Here is a 16858-nt window from a genome sequence, read left to right on the forward strand (position 1 = left end):
GTCTGCAAACACAAATGTCTGGTTGTCCTAGGAGAGAATATGGCTGACCTGCGGTGAGTCTTACAGCAGCTTGAATACTGTGTCGTCTAATTAGCCAATCAAGTGAGACAAAACTGTAGGTCCCATATGCACCAGTTTGTTCTTTTGACATTGCTTCTTATCAGTGGCGTAACGAAACCTGAACCCCCACTCTCCGGACCCAAGTCAGAAGCGCTCACGCTGCCCGTGCACTGCATGTGGCGGCCCCTGGGCCCCCCTCGCATCGTGAGGGCTGCGGGGGCTTTTGTTACGCCTCTGCTCTGCTTCATATGGTCACCGTGTTTGCCTCGCCGTTGGAACTCCTACGCTGCTGTGCACCTTAGAAAAGGGGTTTCACTTCTACAAGGAAGCTAGGCGCTAAAATACTTCGACTCTCCCAGTACATAACTAGACACCACATTCCACGTCAACAAAATTAAAAGCAAGCAGGCTTATGTTTATTGCCACTACAAATGCCCGATAGTACACACCACGCCCAAACTGATAAGCTCCAAATCGGACTTGGGATCGGTTTTCCTGTAAATCCGGTGGTGTGTATACTTCCTTCTCATCGAGTCACGTTCTGCATCTTAGCAACAAGGAAGTTGGGCCTCGGAAAATACACAGGTGAAAGAAGTTAGCAGCAAGCAGCAGGCGCTTAGAATTAAATGTTGTACCAACACTAGCTGCAGGCTCCAAGTCGGTGTAACTTCAGTGTGAAGGCAATAAGGTAAGGCAAGGCTCAACAATCTCTGCACCTCTACGCGGAACACAGGTATGCGTCCTTTGAGTGGTTCTCTGTCGCTAGTACTTCCGGTTTAGGTTAACCATTGCTCCACTTCAAACCCTAAGTGTAATCGAACTTGGATGTTTCTGCTTACAACAAACATAATTGAAAGTCTGAAAGCAGAGGAGAATGCTGTTTTTATGAGGTCAGCGCTGTAAGGTGGGTCTTGCTGGGACGGTTCATACCAGCAGGTGTAATAAATATGATTGTCAACTTCTTTACTCACAAATACAATTTAAGTCAGGCATTTAAGAGCGTGATCATATTAAGATGAATGTACAATGAACGTTTTCTGGTGGGTGATCTAATTTTGAAAAGTGGGTGATCCCATTAAGTCCTTTTGGTTTCAGGAGGGCGAACAGAAAAGATGCCAAATGTGGGTGAGTTGACAGGTATGTGTAAACAGCCCCTCATGATAACTGTATCCGAGCTCATGGAGTGATGAGGTTAAAAACATAAAAAAGAATGAGCATATCCTAGATGCATCTGAGAAGTAAGGACAACTAACGGGTTAAATTCAGACAATCTCTAATTCGGATGTATGACATTACAATGCATACTTTTACATCGCATGCTTTTACAACGCGGTTTTTACATCGCATACCATTACAACGCATAGTGCTTTGGGGCGCTGGATAGTGAATAGTTTAATTTACTATTCCAACTCCAGTCCCCGTGGATAGTAGGGAAGGTGTTGGATAGTAAATTAAACCTATTCCCTATCCTAGAGCGCCCCCCAGCGCAATGCGTTGTAATGGTTTGCGTTGTAAAAGTTGCGTCGTAAAGGCACTGCGTGGTAAAAGTTGCGTTGTAAAGGATGTTTCCCGCTAATTCACATCAGAGACTTCAAGTCGCACTCATTGTGACCAAGTCTCACAGATTTGGAGATCAGGTTATGCTCTCACTCATAGTAGGCTAAGTGTCATTCTTGGTGAGAAGAGTGAAAACATGAACCCTAACTGTGACTGGCTTCAGAGCTCTTCTGGGAACAAAAGAGGCTTCTTGAGATTACTACACTGCATGGCAGCCCTCCTACGGTCCTTCAGTTGGTGGGGGCAGGTGCTCTATACATCATAGTGCTGCTCGGCTACTTTTGTATGCCACGGGTCTACTTTAGTAAGAATTTGCTTTTCTTTTATTCAATTTACATTTATTTGTATAATGTATGGAATATTTCAATAGAGCAAACCTAGCCAAAAAGCAAAGGCGTGCTGCACAAGTCAAAATTGAACATAAATTCAGCGAGAAGTAGCTGGTTTGAGGATGGTTAATACAATGTGATGTAATGCTCCTATAGAGGTGTGCCATCGCCCCTTTCCTAAATTGGAGTAGAATCGGAGCGGTCCTGACGCATAGAGGGATGTTGGTCAAGACACCGGGTGCATAGATAGAAAAGGGCTACTGTCTTGTTTTTTTCTTTTTTATGCTTTTTAGCCTGCAGTATGCTGGTGCCCTAGTTGTGTGTGTGTGTGTGTGTGTGTGTGTGTACCGAGAACCACCAGAGATGGTGCACTTGTCTGCAGAATAAGCGGGGGTGCTGGTCATAATTGCTTTGTAAATGATGCAGCTGAGTTTGACAATGGTGCTGGCCAGCCAGTGGAGTTATATCAAGATGGGGTGATGTGATCATATTTTGTTCAATCCCTGAATTAGATGTGTTGTGGCATGAAGGATACCCTGAGGGACTGCTAGTGTGGAGTCTGGGAGGTTATGGAGCAGGACGTGAACACCATCCAAATGCAAAATGATGAGGGCTTGTACAGCAGTAATGCAGTCATTTTCTGTAAGGAAGATTTTCTGTCTTTGTTTTGTTGGCAATGTGCTGCTTGAGTTTGAGACTGGTGGCTATGACCACAGTCATGGTCCGATTTCTAACGTAGTCCAAATAAGTCATCAATATTTACTACTACTTCTTTTAAAAAAAAAAAATTTTATTGACAGCACAAGCAAGCATTCATTACAAAAATAAAGCATTTTCGAAGAATAAAAAATTATAGTACATACAATTCCTTAAAGACTTAATCAAATAGCGAATAGGCAAAGAATTTACAGTGTATCAAAGAAAAATACATCAGTTTCGTCTTAAGGCTCATCGCGTAGGCTTACAGCCAGCTTTTAAACCAAAAGTTAATCAATTAAATATGAATTCCCAAATGTTAATGGCCGGGTTCATTGATAATCATAGTCAGAATAGTGCTAAACAGTAAAAATCCTACACTGAAAAGCGATAAATCCAGGTCCCAAAATAGTCAAGTGAAGGAGATAGGAGCTATTCACAGATCTAATACAGCAAAAAAAAAAAAAAAAGGAAAGAAAAAGGGATCGTTCATTCGAGAGTAGGGAACAAAATACCCCATAATTTATCCAATTTCTTCAAAGAGCGTTTCCTTCGAATTTTTGCGGATGAGAATTCCAAATCATATATCTCATTTATCAAAAACCACCATTCAGTTACCAATGGTGGTTTGTCTGAGATCCAAGCCCTAGCAATTATCAATCTGGCACAGGAAGTTAAAATAAACATTAAGTCCTTATAAATAGCAGTATTTGGTTGTATTCTCAAAAGTATCATCTCGGCAGAGAGTTTACCGCAGAATATTTTTTTCAGTTTCAGCACTTTTTCTATTTCGTCCCAGAGTGTTTGTAAAGCCGGGCATGAGAAGATTATATGTACCAGATCAGCTGCTAGTAGGTCACATTTTGGGCATTTTGTACGTTCGGATAATGCATTGTTCCCTGACCACTTAGAAGAGTGAAACGGCGTGTAGTATAGCTGGCATACAGTCTTGTAAGATTGGAGTTTTAAGCTAGAAGAGTGAGTTAAAGAGTTGTTGTTATGGAAGAAAGTGGAGATATTGAGCGCGGAGATGGGCATTCCTAAATTAGTAGTCCATTTCTGTGCGAGTATAATGCAATCATCAGGTTTATATTGGCAGAGACATTTGTACCCTAAGCTGATTATATCATTGTTTGTTTCCCCATAAATACCAGTCCATATTTCTGACTCTGAAATTTCCTTTAATTTCATTTTATTCACGAAGAAATCACGTATCTGTGTGTACTTGAATACCGCATTTTCCGGTAGTTTATAAAGTATTCTTAAGGTATCAAATGTTAGAAAACCTGATGATCCATATAAATCAGAAAGTTGGTTTATACCATGATTAGCCCATATTCTAACTATTGGGTCGCTAAAAATCTCAGGTAAACCCGGGTTATTCCACATGCTTAGCTTAGAGTGAAAAAACGTAGTTTTATTGGTAGCCATGATGGTATTCCATATATGAACCGCATCTTTAGCGGTCTTAAACTTCACGCGTTTGAAGTAGTTCGGGTCGTTGCATCTAGCTAGAAGTTGTGCAGAATTTGCCCCAAGCATAAATTGGTGAAAAAAATAAGGGTAACTAGAGGAAAAAAGACTACGTATCCGACCCAGAAAAGAAGCGTAAAAATACAATTTAAAATCGGGGAATTCAAGGCCGCCCTTGATGGCTGTTAGTTTGAGGAGAGAAAGAGCTCTGCGATTTTTCTTGTAGCCCCAGATATAGCTGCCTAGAATACCATCCAGTTTTTTAAAGAATAAGTTGTTAACAAAGAGAGGGATAGACCTAAACAAATACAAACATTTAGGCAGGATATTCATTTTTATAAGGTTGATTCGTCCAAGTAAATTTAAGGGAACCTTATGCCATTTTTTGAGAAGCCCTGTTGTCTCCTTCAATAGGGTATCATAGTTTAGAGCCATAATTTCTTTTAAGTTAGATATTATTTTAATACCCAGGTAATTCGCGGTATGACAAACTCCCAAGACTGGGGCCGGCAGCTTATAGTTAACAACGATTTGAGTTTTGTTCAAATTTAGTTTGTATCCTGAAACCGAGCCGAATTCGTCAGCTTCCTTAATAATCCCAGCTATGGCTTTCGGCACGTCAGTTGTATAAATTGCCAGATCGTCTGCGTAAGCAGTAATTTTGAGGGAGTTATTACCATGAGTAAATGGTATAATACATTTTTGAGTCAATATCGAATTAATAAAAGGCTTCATTGAAAGAGCAAACAAAAGGGGAGACATGGGGCACCCTTGACGTGTGCCTCTTAGAACCGGGAAACTATTAGCCTCTTAGAACCGGGAAACTATTAGAGATTAAATTGGCATATCCTATTGTAGCATTAGGTGAATCATACAGTACTTGAATCCTGGTTAGAAACTGTTTCCCAAAGCCCATCCTCCTTAATACAGCCCAAAGGTAATCCCACCCCACTCGTTCGAATGCTTTTTCTGCATCTAATAACACCATACCGAGTGGGGAGGAGTTAGTATTGGCAACGTCAAATGCAGTAATAGCAGTGTTGACATGTGCTGTTGTGTCTCTGCCCATGACAAAACCGTGTTGGTGTTGACTAACTAGTTTAGGCATTATAGGGGCTAATCTCATAGCTAATAACTTGGAATAAACCTTAGCGTCGGCGTTTATCAAGGAGATGGGCCTGTAAGACCCACACTCCACAGGTGATTTGTCTTTTTAAAAAAATAAATATATATTTTGGCAGTTTTCCAGGAGGAGGGGGCTTTGCCTGTGTTTCCAATTTGATTAATCACCGAACAGAGTGTAGGTAACAGTTCCTCGCTACAGCATTTGTAAATTTCCATTGGAAGTGTATCATCACCAGCGGATTTCCCCCTGTGGGAGGGAGGAAATAGCAAATTATATTTCGGATAGTGAAAAATGACTTTCAAGTGGTTCCATTAAGTCTGGTTCCCTATCTAATGTCCAATTCTTGATTATATATCTTTGCATGTTCTCTTCAGGAGGCGTAGATTCAGGTGTATAAAGATTGCCATAGTAAGTTACAAATTGTTGTAATATCTGTTCTGGTTGGTTATAGCTAATCCCATCCGCCCCTTTAATATTTTTAATCAAAGAATTGGCCCTATCTTCAGCAACCTTATAGGCGAGAGTCTTGCCAACTCTGTCACCGCTTTCATATTGCGACTGTTTGTATTTGTGAAGTTTTGAACTAACTTTCTCTCTTAAAAATGTTTTAGTTTTGGACCGAAGGGTAGTCAGTTTAAGTTCCAGTAGAGATTTATTTTTTGAAGTACGTCCCCCTAAGTTCTCTTGTATAATAGCCTCAGTCAAATGCTCTTCCAGTGACCGTATTCTAGAGGTAATTTCCAAGATCTCGTCTTTTCGTTCTTTGTTTTGTCTCATAATGAACTGCTGTGCGAACCCTCTGATGCTCGCTTGCATGCATCCCATACATAAATAAGGTGTGCTGAGTCTAAATTAAATTCCAAGAATTCTTTAATATGTTTCTTCAATTTAGAAACAAAAAAGGTATCTATTAACAAATATCTTGGAAAAGAAAATAGCCTGGCAGCCGGTTTAGTAGATAAAATATGAAACCGTAGTATGATGGGGTTGTGGTCCGAAGTTACTTTTGGACAGATCTCCATTTTACAACCATCTAAAACACGATCAGTCGTCCATGCCATATCAATGCGGGAGCACATTTGGTGGGGGGGCAGAATAGTATGTATATCCTGCAAGTGTCGGATATAAATTCCTCCAAGCGTCTTTTAAATTATGAATGCGCGATAGCTCTAAAATAGCTGCCCTAATTTTACGCATACGCTGTGATGGGCTCATCTTGGTCGTGTCCCTGGTATAGTTCATAACACAGTTGAAGTCCCCCATCATTATTAAGTCCCCCCCCAGTCCAAAAGTTCAATGTTAAGACGATGAAAAACCCCAGCATCGTCAATATTTGATCCGTACAAGGCACATAGTACATATTTTAAATTCGTTAGGTTAAATTGTGCTAATGCCCATCTACCGGCTTTGTATGCAGCAGTTCTAAGTACATCCACCTTGAAGTTTTTTTCTTAAGTATGGCAACCCCCCTAATCAGTGCATTCAGAGAGGTTCAAGTAATCAGTTCATATCCCCCTTTTCCATCATTTTACGATCCTGAAAGCGGATATGGGTCTCATTTAAAAGGGCAAAGTGGGGGTTGTACATTTTCATTTCTTCGAAGACTAATTGTCTTTTGATTCTATTGTTGAGACCGGAGACGTTCCATGCTAAACAATTTATTTGATACATTTATTCGATTTTAACCTCTGTAAGCAGTGCCCATTGCGTTTATTCTTTAAATCATTATTCAGGTCTGTGCATATGCTTGTGCTGTCGCTTTCCCCCTTATTTCCCCTAACCCTTCCCCCCTCAACCCTCTCCCCTTGAGCTTCTCCCCCTGCTCTAGGGGTCCCACCCCGAGTACCTACCCAGAAGCCTCCCTCTATCTTCTGCTGCCGCTGAAGGGGCAGCTAACCAGAGAGGTCTCCCCATGATCTCCCCCTCCATATTAAACTCATATACAAGATGGCAACCCAACCCATCCCAAAAAAATGTGCTTTTATAGTTAGTAAAAATAAAAAACGAAAGGGTAGTTCATAACTTTTAAATTCTAGGTTTCTGTCGGGCTAAATACTTGAGTTTAAGTATCCATTTTCGCCAAAAGTTGCTCTGCTTCAATAGCATCATTAAAAAAATAAGTATGCCCTGCATTTATGACTTTCAGACGCGCGAGTTCTTGGAGGTATACTGTAGCCCCCCTAGACTTGAAAGAGTCTATCAGTTTCCGGAGCCCCCATCTTTTGTCCATGGTAGCCTTACTGAGGTCTGATTTAGCAAAGAAAGTTAAGTTATCACTAGTCAACGGTGTATTCGGTCGAGCTTTAATTGAAATTGCCTGTCTTAGCAAATAATTGCCAAAGCAGGCCAAAATTGGTCGAGGGTATTTGCTCTCTTTGTTTTTAGAGATGATCGGTAGTCTATGTGCACGTTGGAGCTGGCAATCCCAGTCCCAATCCCCAAGGTCCGGGAATGCCTTTTGAAATAATCGGACCAGGTAGGCCCTTGCGTCGGAGCCTTCAGACCCTTCGGGGATTCCATAAATTCTCAAATTCTGGCGCCTCTGTCGGTTTTCAAGATCCTCAACTTTGTTCTTCCTTATGTTCTCCTGTAGAGGCCTTAGTAGTGGCCAGAGTTACCTCGACGTCAACTACCCTCTGCTGTAATTCTTCAATGTCTTTAGTGACTCCACTTAGCTTGTTGGTGACTTCCTGTAAGCAGTTATGTATCTTACTGTTATCCTCCTTTAGTTGGCGGAAGTGTTGTTGAGACTCTTCATGATGGACCATTAGTGTTTTCAAGATTAGATCCAGAGATGAAGAAGAAGTCTCAGTTGGAGTAGGAGTAGGAGAGAAGATGAGAGATGTAACGGGAGATGCGGCGGGTGTAGTCATTGTAGCTGAAATGATCGGTAATGTTATTGGCTCGTTACATGGGGTAATAGGTATGAAATAGTTATCTCTCTGATTAGGTGTAGCACATCCAGTTGGTGTGTGAAGCCTTGCAGGTGTGACGTCCGTAGAGGCCACAGTTTTGGGAGCCAAATTGAATGTTGAGTTTGGAGCTAGGTCTAAACTTGATAAGTCCCTTTTGCTTTTGCTAAAAGAGGTCTTAAAAGTATAGTCTTGTAAGTTGTCAGCTTCTATGTCAGCTTCTATGGAGTAGTTTCCTGGTAGTGCAGTAGACAGCTTTTGAGGGCCCCCTTAACGTGCATCCACTTAAGTAAGGGGCTTTGATCTCTGATTATGTTCCCTCCTGTAGCTCCAGTAGCTGTTGATAGTAAAGTTGTAAGCAGTGTTGCCGCATCTTTGGTCTTCCCTTTCTTAGCTCTTACTTTTCCTTTCCCCTTTCTTTTAATCGAAGAGGATTTCCCCCTTCTTGTTTGAACTCGGGCATTCTCAAATCTTCTGTCTTCCCCTTCCTCCGCTTTACTACTACTTCTAAAACTGCAAAAATTACCCTTATAAACTCTTGTGCATCTTGTTGAATGTTGAGACTAAATATTACTATCCGCTACATGTATCCAATAGATCTTGAATGCCTGAAGCAGAGTGCATTAAACTTTTGTCACCGTCTAAACATTGGAGTAAATGATACAGTGCAGAACAGAACCTTTTATCACGTTTTTGCTCAATTTGATTAACAAGATGTAGCAAATGAAACACTACATTGAGAGCCACATTTGCATAGCAGTTATGGTTGGTTGTGTTAAATGGATTTATAAAGCGCAGCGGTAACCCAAGGGTGTCCTGGCGCTAGCTCAAAGCCTCAATGGAACAGAAGAAGGGGTATAGCGATGCTAGACCTAGTTGTTAAATAGCCATGTTTTCAGCACCTCGCTAAAAGTGATAAGACCAGGAGAGGATCAGGTGGTGAAAGGGAAGTTGATTCTAGGCAGTGGCAGTGCAGGTGATAAAGCTTCTGCCGCCCCTGTTGGCTCTCTTACATTTAGGGACTACCAGAGTCTTAGTTCCCAAGGATCGAAGGGTTCTATTGGGGTATGTACCATTTGAAACTCTGCCTGAGATGAAGTGGGCCACAGTCCTGCAGTACCTTGAATGCAGTGCAGGGGGCCTTGAATCTGATCCGATGCCTTTTCGGGAGCCAGTGGAGCTTTCTAATTTTGTTTTTTGCTGACTTGAGTTTGGGTAAACCTTAAAGAAGTCTGGATGCAGCATTTTGTAGCAGTTGCAATTTATTAAGGTGTTGTTGCAGGATGTTGGCATATAGTCCAAGCCACTAGTCAAATTTTAACAGAATAAGGGAGGTTACTACTATTTTTTGACATTCCCAAGGAAATAAGTGTAGTATCTCTTTAATCATCCTCAATGTGAGAGAAGTGGACAACGTCACTGCATCCATCTGATCCCCAAAAGTAAGTCTATTGTCCATTAGGGTTCCTAGATTTTTAGGTTTTTTGACCGGTATCGGTAAGGATCCTAATGTGTCTGGCCACAAAGCAGGGAACCAAAAAGAGGTGTTCTGTCAGAAAATGATCACATCGGTTTTTCCCGAGTTCAACTTTAGACAATTTTCACTCATCAAGGTACTTACTGCCAGCATACAGTCATGAAATTTGACATCTATTTCCTGGTTATTTAAAAAAGACACAACTATTTGTGTGTCAACAACGTAGGATGTAAGGGAGAAACTGAAGAATTTGATTAGTTGTGCCAATGATGACGCATACATTAAATAGAGTGGGATTGAGCCACAAACCCTGAGGAACACCGCAAGGAAGAGAGAAAGGCTTCGAGACAAAGCAGTCCAGAGCTACTGATTGCTCCTCTCAGAGAGGAAGGAACACTATTGGGTCCAGGCTGCTCCTTGAACTCTTATCTCTGCTAGATGGTCCATCGAAAGATCATGATGGACCGTATCAAATGCAGCAGAGAAATCTAGCGTTATCAGAGCGGCATTGCCCCGGCATCTAGGGCCTCTCTGACTTCTTCAGAGGATTTCATGAGAGCTGACTTTGTACTATGGTCTCCTCTGAAGCCATATTGTGTGGCATCTAATAATTGGTGATCATGAATAAATTGAGATATTTCAGTTGAAACCTGAACTGTTTTCCAACTGGTGTCCTACAATATCCCACTTTTTTCTTCTTAGCACCTTCTACTTTGTCCTGGTCTCCTTTCTTTTCTTGGACATCAGTTGAGTGTTTTGTATACTTCCATTTTGGACACATTATCCATTTCTCATAAATAGGGCATTGACCTAAATGAGGAGTGTATAGACTTCTTAACCAATTGTACTCTGTTATACAACTTCCATCGACCCTAACTGTTTTTGTCATCAAATACAAACCAGACAATATTCTTACTCGAGACAATGCAACATAAGCCATCACTTCTTTTTTTGAATTATTTGAACAAAACATGGCCATTTACATGCAAGTGTCAAATCATGTACAATCGGTAATAATACACTGCTGAAACGTTTCCATTGCATTAACATTGTACAATTAAACAATTTTAAATGGCATATTCTCCCATTGGGTTTTGTGCTGCCCCCAGCACCCCCCGCCCATCACATTACCAGAATTACTTTCCCTATAAACAGCATTTGGCACATTGTCATGTATATTGAAAGCGGCTAGGGTAAGGTTATATAATCTATGCCTCATCTACACCAAGGAGAGTTGAATCAACAGTTGTTATGGCAGGTCCGGTGTCAGGGCATCTGAGGTAAGTAAGGAACGGCTCCCATATATCATGAGAGCGGCTACCTTGTGGCTGTAGTTTCCAATACGCAGTCAATTGTTCTTGGCAATGTGCAATGTCTGTTAGCCAATCTTGGGATCTGGGAGCACACGATCTCCCCAATGCATAGCTACCTGACGCTTTGCTAGAAAGAGCAATATCGTTACCAATTTCCGAACCTCCCAGGCGACCTCTCACACATAACCCAGCAGCCCCAATAATGGTGTGAACTCGACTGTGATCTGTTCCAGTATGTGAAAGACCTCACCCCAGTAGGCTTTGATGGCAGGGCAGGGCCATGCAAGGTGAATAAAGTCTGAATGCGGCGCGTGACAGTGTTGACACTGGGAGTCAGGAATCAACCCCATTCGGAATAGCTGCGCTGGTGTGCGGTATAGTCTGTGTAAAGATTTAAAATGAATCAAGCGCAATCCGTAATTAGGAGACATCATCTCTAGTTGACCGCAGCAAAATAACCATTGTGCATCTGACAGAGTAATTGCTAAATCTGCATTCCAGGCCTCTCGTGTCTTCGGAGTAGTCACAGGTGCGGTCTTTTGCATATGTCGATAAAGAGATGGTATAATTTTGTGTTGTGAGGAGGTAGTGTATATGTGTTCCAGGGCTTGTAGTGTCTTCGGGAGGGGGGCTGGGAAGGTGTCATGTAGCGCACAACATGTGGCTTGTAGCTGGTAGTAGAGGAGAGCATCCAGTGGTGCCAACGCCTTCCCCGTAAGGTCAATGAAACGATTGCCCTGATATATAGATATATGCAAATGTGTTATATCTAATCATTTTGCGAGGTTAATTGAATCTTTGTCCTGTAGAGGAGGTAGTGAGGGGTGATTAGCCACAGGGACAGATGGGGCATAGAGCTGTGTAACACCTGCGCGCCTCCCGGGATTATTACTTCTTTCAATACACTACTACCAATGATCACAAAAGCTCTTTCTACACTAAAACCTTGAGATTTGCGGCTAGTTATAGGGACACCAGGAACTGCTGTTGTTAACATACAAGTCCTTTACAAACGATCAATGTACCACACGTGACCCAATCTGCATTACACCATCAGTCTGATCAAATTTTATAGCCATCAATTCTATCTAATCCCTGTTTGGAAAATTAATGCAATCACTACCTTTACCCATAGCACCATTTACTAACCCTTTCTTTACTTTCGAATTATGCCCCAAAATAAATCAACAGTTCTTACACATGCATAAACACTTTTCTAAACCTGCAGTCTTTGAGACAGACTTCTTCAAAGAATCCAAGTTTGCTTGTAGTTTTTCATTTAGTGGTATTGTTACTCCCTGGTGTTCCATTTTATTCATGGCTGTAATTTCCAGAATATGCTGTTTTTCCAATATCAGTTGTTCTTCATTGAAGTTATAGCACTTTCGTGGTGGAGGCATTAAACAAACTATCGATTTGTCTTCTGCAATAAAATTATACCTTAGTTGTGCTAGTGTATTTTGAGATAAACAGCTTCTTGATTTGTCGACTTTCCAAAGCATGTTTACCGTCTTTTGTCAAAAGTCTTATTCTAATGTCCTTTAGATATCCCATATTCCGCATCAGATGCTTGACGCATATTCTTCATATAGTTGCTTGTATTCGTAGTTTAACTAAATATTAACATTGCCAACGATTCACAAAGAATTCCTTGTTTCATTATGGAGAAGTGTCTGCTTACATTCTGTTTAATATTTGTATAAACAAGTTTCACTTCAAGGCAAATGCTTTATCTACTATAGTTTCTATGTGTTGTTTTAGGTTATAGTGCTACGGAAACAAATGATGGATGGAATGCTGAATAAATCATACATTCACCTCCAGTCAAGAGATCTGGGTTAAGTCCATCGTTCTTTTACTCAACATGCCACCCCAGTTTAGACCCAGCCATTTGCAAATCAGTCTTGGCCCTGTGACCCATGGGAACAGTCCAGACCGAACTGCAAAGCCAGGTCCTCCCTGGCCCGGAAACAAACATCCTGGGACCAGTTTCTGGGTATTACCCTTCATCAGCAAGGCTAGCTTGAATCCAGTGGCACAGGGTGCAAGGGACCCACGTCTGGGCATACCCATCCCACTTAAGGTGAAAAGTGCTACACAAACAAATGATGGACAGAATGCTGAATAAATCATACATTCAGCCCCAGTCAAGAGATCTGGCTTAATCCATTGTTCTTTTGCTCTCCATGCCACCCCAGTTTATACCCAGCTATATGCAAATCAGTCTTGACCCTGTGCCTCATGGGAACAGTCCAGACCGAACTGCCAAGCCAGGTCCTCCCTAGTATGACATTGTTCTGCATTCTGTCCATCATTTGTTCTTTTTGCAGGTGTCACCCCGAGTGGGGCTGGTATGCCCAAATGTGGGACCTGTGCTCTCCATGCCACTGGAGTCAAGCTATCCTGGCTGACGGAGTCTGAAAGCCCAAAACTAAACCTAGGATGCCTGTTTCCAGTCCAGGGAGGACCTGGCCTGGCAGTTAGGGCTGGACTGTTCACATTGGGCGCAGGGTCAAGACTGATTTGCATACGGCTGGGTCCAAACTAGAATGGCGCGGTGAGCCAAAAAATGATGGATTTAGGCCCAGATCTCTGTACTGGGTTGAATGTATGACATTGTTCTGCATTCTGTCCATCATTTGTTCTTTTTGCAGTTGTCACAATGAGTGGGACTGGTACGCCCAGACATGGGACACGTGCTGTACATGCCACTGGTGTCAAGCTATCCTGGCTGTTGGGGCTGAAAGGCCGAGACCGGTTCTAGGATGCTTGTTTCCCGTCCAGGGAGGACCTGGCCTGGCTGTCCGGCTGGACTGTTCCAATTGGGCGCAGGGTCAAGACTGATTTGCATATGGCTAGGTCCAAACTGGAATGGCATTTTGAGCAAAAAAACGATGGATTTAGGCCCAGATCTCTGTACTGGGGTGAATGTATGACATTGTTCTGCATTCTGTCCATTACTTGTTCTTTTTGCAATTTTTTGGGGTTATAAGCTGCAGATCTTCTCTTATACTGCTTTCTCTTTCTTACCAAATTTTGTATTACTCTACTTTTAAACATTCTTCTGCTTATCTCTTTGTATTGTTTCTGCCTTGCTGTTAGATGACTTGCGTTTTTAGAAAAGATTCCACTTAGAATGTGACTTGCTACTTTTTGTTTCTGAGTTGTTGGTAAAGTTTTCTTACTTTTTTTGATAATTTCCATGTTTTCATTTTTCTTACTATTGTTTTAAGACACTGTTTAGTTCTCTTATCAGCAGGTTTTTGTTTCTGGAGTACATTCTGTACACCATCTTTTTGAAGTAGTACTGTTTATTTTCTGTTTTTCTCCTCTGTTATTTTTTCTCCTCTTAAATTCTTCTCTTTTAACTCGAGTAGATATCTGATAAGATAATACAGTACACATTTTGGATTCTATAATTTAAACATCTAAAATCATACATATATGATTGTTAGTATTTAATACCATTCAGAGGTAAGGAACTTGACAGCTATACTCACAGTGAAAGTATATGTATTATTTCTAAGTACACACACCCTCCGCTATAGCCTAGCTGGAGCCTACATAAGAAGTGAGTTATATGTACTTAGTAGAAAATGTTGGATTTACAAGGAGTTTTAAATGTTAAGTCTCCCTACTATTAAACCTGTACACAGAAGGTCCGCAGTAGCAGGCCTGGGATATGTTGAAAGTGTAAGTGGTGTGTATGACTGACTTGTATCAGCTCCTCAGTACATAGCTGAATGACTGTGTCAGTCTGTATGTGACTGTGTCTTTGAATATTTAAGGGAATATGTTATGAGTGGCTCTCCTATTGACTCTATGACTCTTTAAATGTGTATGAAAGGAGGTGCATGGATTGATTATTGGATGGATCACAAAGCACTGAGGCATGCAACTCTATGTGCAACTACCTCCATTTAGTCTATTTACATAAGAGCTGAGTGTGTGTCTGGGAGTGAATGTGGAAGTACCTCTATACATGCCTGATTGGGTGTGCGAGAGTCTGTATACTTCGACACAAAGCTATGTGAGTTGCAGCACAGGTGTGACACTTGATCTATTACTAGACATATGGGTCTATAAGTCCAGACATGAGTGACTGAAACTATAAAGTACATATCTTATGTGTTAAGGACCTTCCTCACTGGAAATGGCCTACATACAGTCTTGGTAAGGTGTGACTTATATGTAGTAGGAGAGGACTTAGACTTGTAAACATGTTTAAAATGTCAAGTCTCCCTAATACTAATTTTGGATACAGAGATTCTGCAGAAGCAGGCCTAAAGTGTCGCAAGGGCTGGTAGTCTACATGGGTAACTTCCTAGTGTCAGATCCTCAGTACATATCCGAATAAGTGTCAGCGCCTATTTGAGTGTGTTTTGCATGTTCAAGGGAGTATGTTGGTATATGAGTGGTTCTCTTATTGACTCTGTGCATTTCTAAATGTGTATGGAAGGATCTGCATAGATTGGTTATTGGGTGTGTTGCAGAGTAATGTGGTATGAAACTCTGTGTACAACTGAACTGCCTCCATTAGGCCTACGTACATATGAGCTGTGTGTTTGTCCGAGATTGAATGTGGAAGTGCCTCTGTGCATGTTTCACTGGGCCAGTTAGAGGCTGTATCCTTTTAGAGATAGCTATGTGAGTTACAGTACAGGCGTGACACTGGTTGTATAACTAGACATATGGGTCTGTAAGTGCTGATGTGAGTCATTAGAACTATAAAGTATACGTCTTATGTTTTAAGGACATATCTCACTGCCTATGGCCTACTTCCAGCCTATATAAGGGTTAATGGGTGTTTTTTTATGTATCAGGAGAGGAGTTTGTGACTTGGGAACATGTTTAAAATGTCATGTCGGCCTACTACTACACCTGGACACAGAGGTTGTGCTGTAGCAGGCCCCAGACATTTTGAAAGAGTAGGTAGTTTGCATGGCTGCCTTAAACATAAACTTAAAGTGAGATCCTCAGTATATATCTATTTTTTTATTTTTTTATTTATGTATTCATTTATTTTAGTGTTTTATAGAGCACAAACATAACCCGTGAGGCTATCAGAGCGCTTTACATGCTATACAAGGTCAACAAACCAACTTAAAAATGCAGAGAAATACAAAACTATACAAAAGGTTGGCGGGGGCAGGAGTGTTGGATGTGGGGAGAGGGGATACACGTGAATGATTACAATCATAGTTAGAGACAGTAAAAACAAGTATAAGTATATTTGATAGTGTTCTATTGATCATTGACTGCATGTATGAGTGAATCTGTAAGTAAGTGATTAGATGTGTGTATAGATCTAGGAATCGCTGAGTAGTTTTTTAGGAACTTTGTCGGTGTGTCAATGGATTTAAATATGGTACTCTGTATTTTACAGTGAGTGACGAAAGGTTATACTAGTGTATGATGAGGTGTATCGTCACGTGGATGATGTCAACAGTGATGTCATTTGAGATGTCATCAGTGATGTCACTGACCATGTCATGAATGATGTAATATGTGACATCATCAGCAGTGGATTGCGGGCGCGCGAGATATAGTTAGTACAAGTAACTATAGCAGAGGAATTTCAATGGTTTTGTATGAGTGAAATGTGCAGCTAACTATAACACCCCTAAAATCTACAGTTTTTTCAGTGAATTTCTAAGGTTTTTTAAATGCTAATTCCTAACTATATCAGGCCTGAAACCTATGGTTTTTTCAGTGAATTTCAAAGGTTTTTTAAATGCTAATTCCTAACTATATCAGGCCTGAAACCTATGGTTTTTTCAGTGAATTTCAAAGGTTTTTTAAATGCTAATTCCTAATTATGATGTGTGTGAAACCTATGGTTTTTCTGTGAATTTCTAAAGTTTTTTCAATGCTAATTCCTAACTATAACCTGTGTGAAATCTATGTTTTTACAA

The 16858-nt window shown here is 41.1% G+C and overlaps 1 protein-coding gene across 2 annotated transcripts in view; it reads left to right on the top strand.

Moving 5' to 3' along the window:
* The first annotated feature begins 334 nt into the window (after window positions 1-334).
* Window positions 335-16858, top strand: part of LOC144791150 (kyphoscoliosis peptidase-like) — a 539687-nt gene continuing 523163 nt past the window's right edge. Inside the window, exon 1 of one of the 2 annotated variants that reach the window (XM_078665805.1) lies at window positions 335-748. The gene's annotated coding sequence lies outside the window, so the exon portion shown is untranslated. Of the gene's footprint in view, window positions 749-911; window positions 965-16858 lie in introns of those variants that run through there. The other variant, XM_078665806.1, reaches the window with a different exon arrangement.

This window comes from Lissotriton helveticus, chromosome 11 (genome assembly GCF_964261635.1).
Source record: "Lissotriton helveticus chromosome 11, aLisHel1.1, whole genome shotgun sequence".
Lineage (NCBI taxonomy): Eukaryota > Metazoa > Chordata > Amphibia > Caudata > Salamandridae > Lissotriton > Lissotriton helveticus.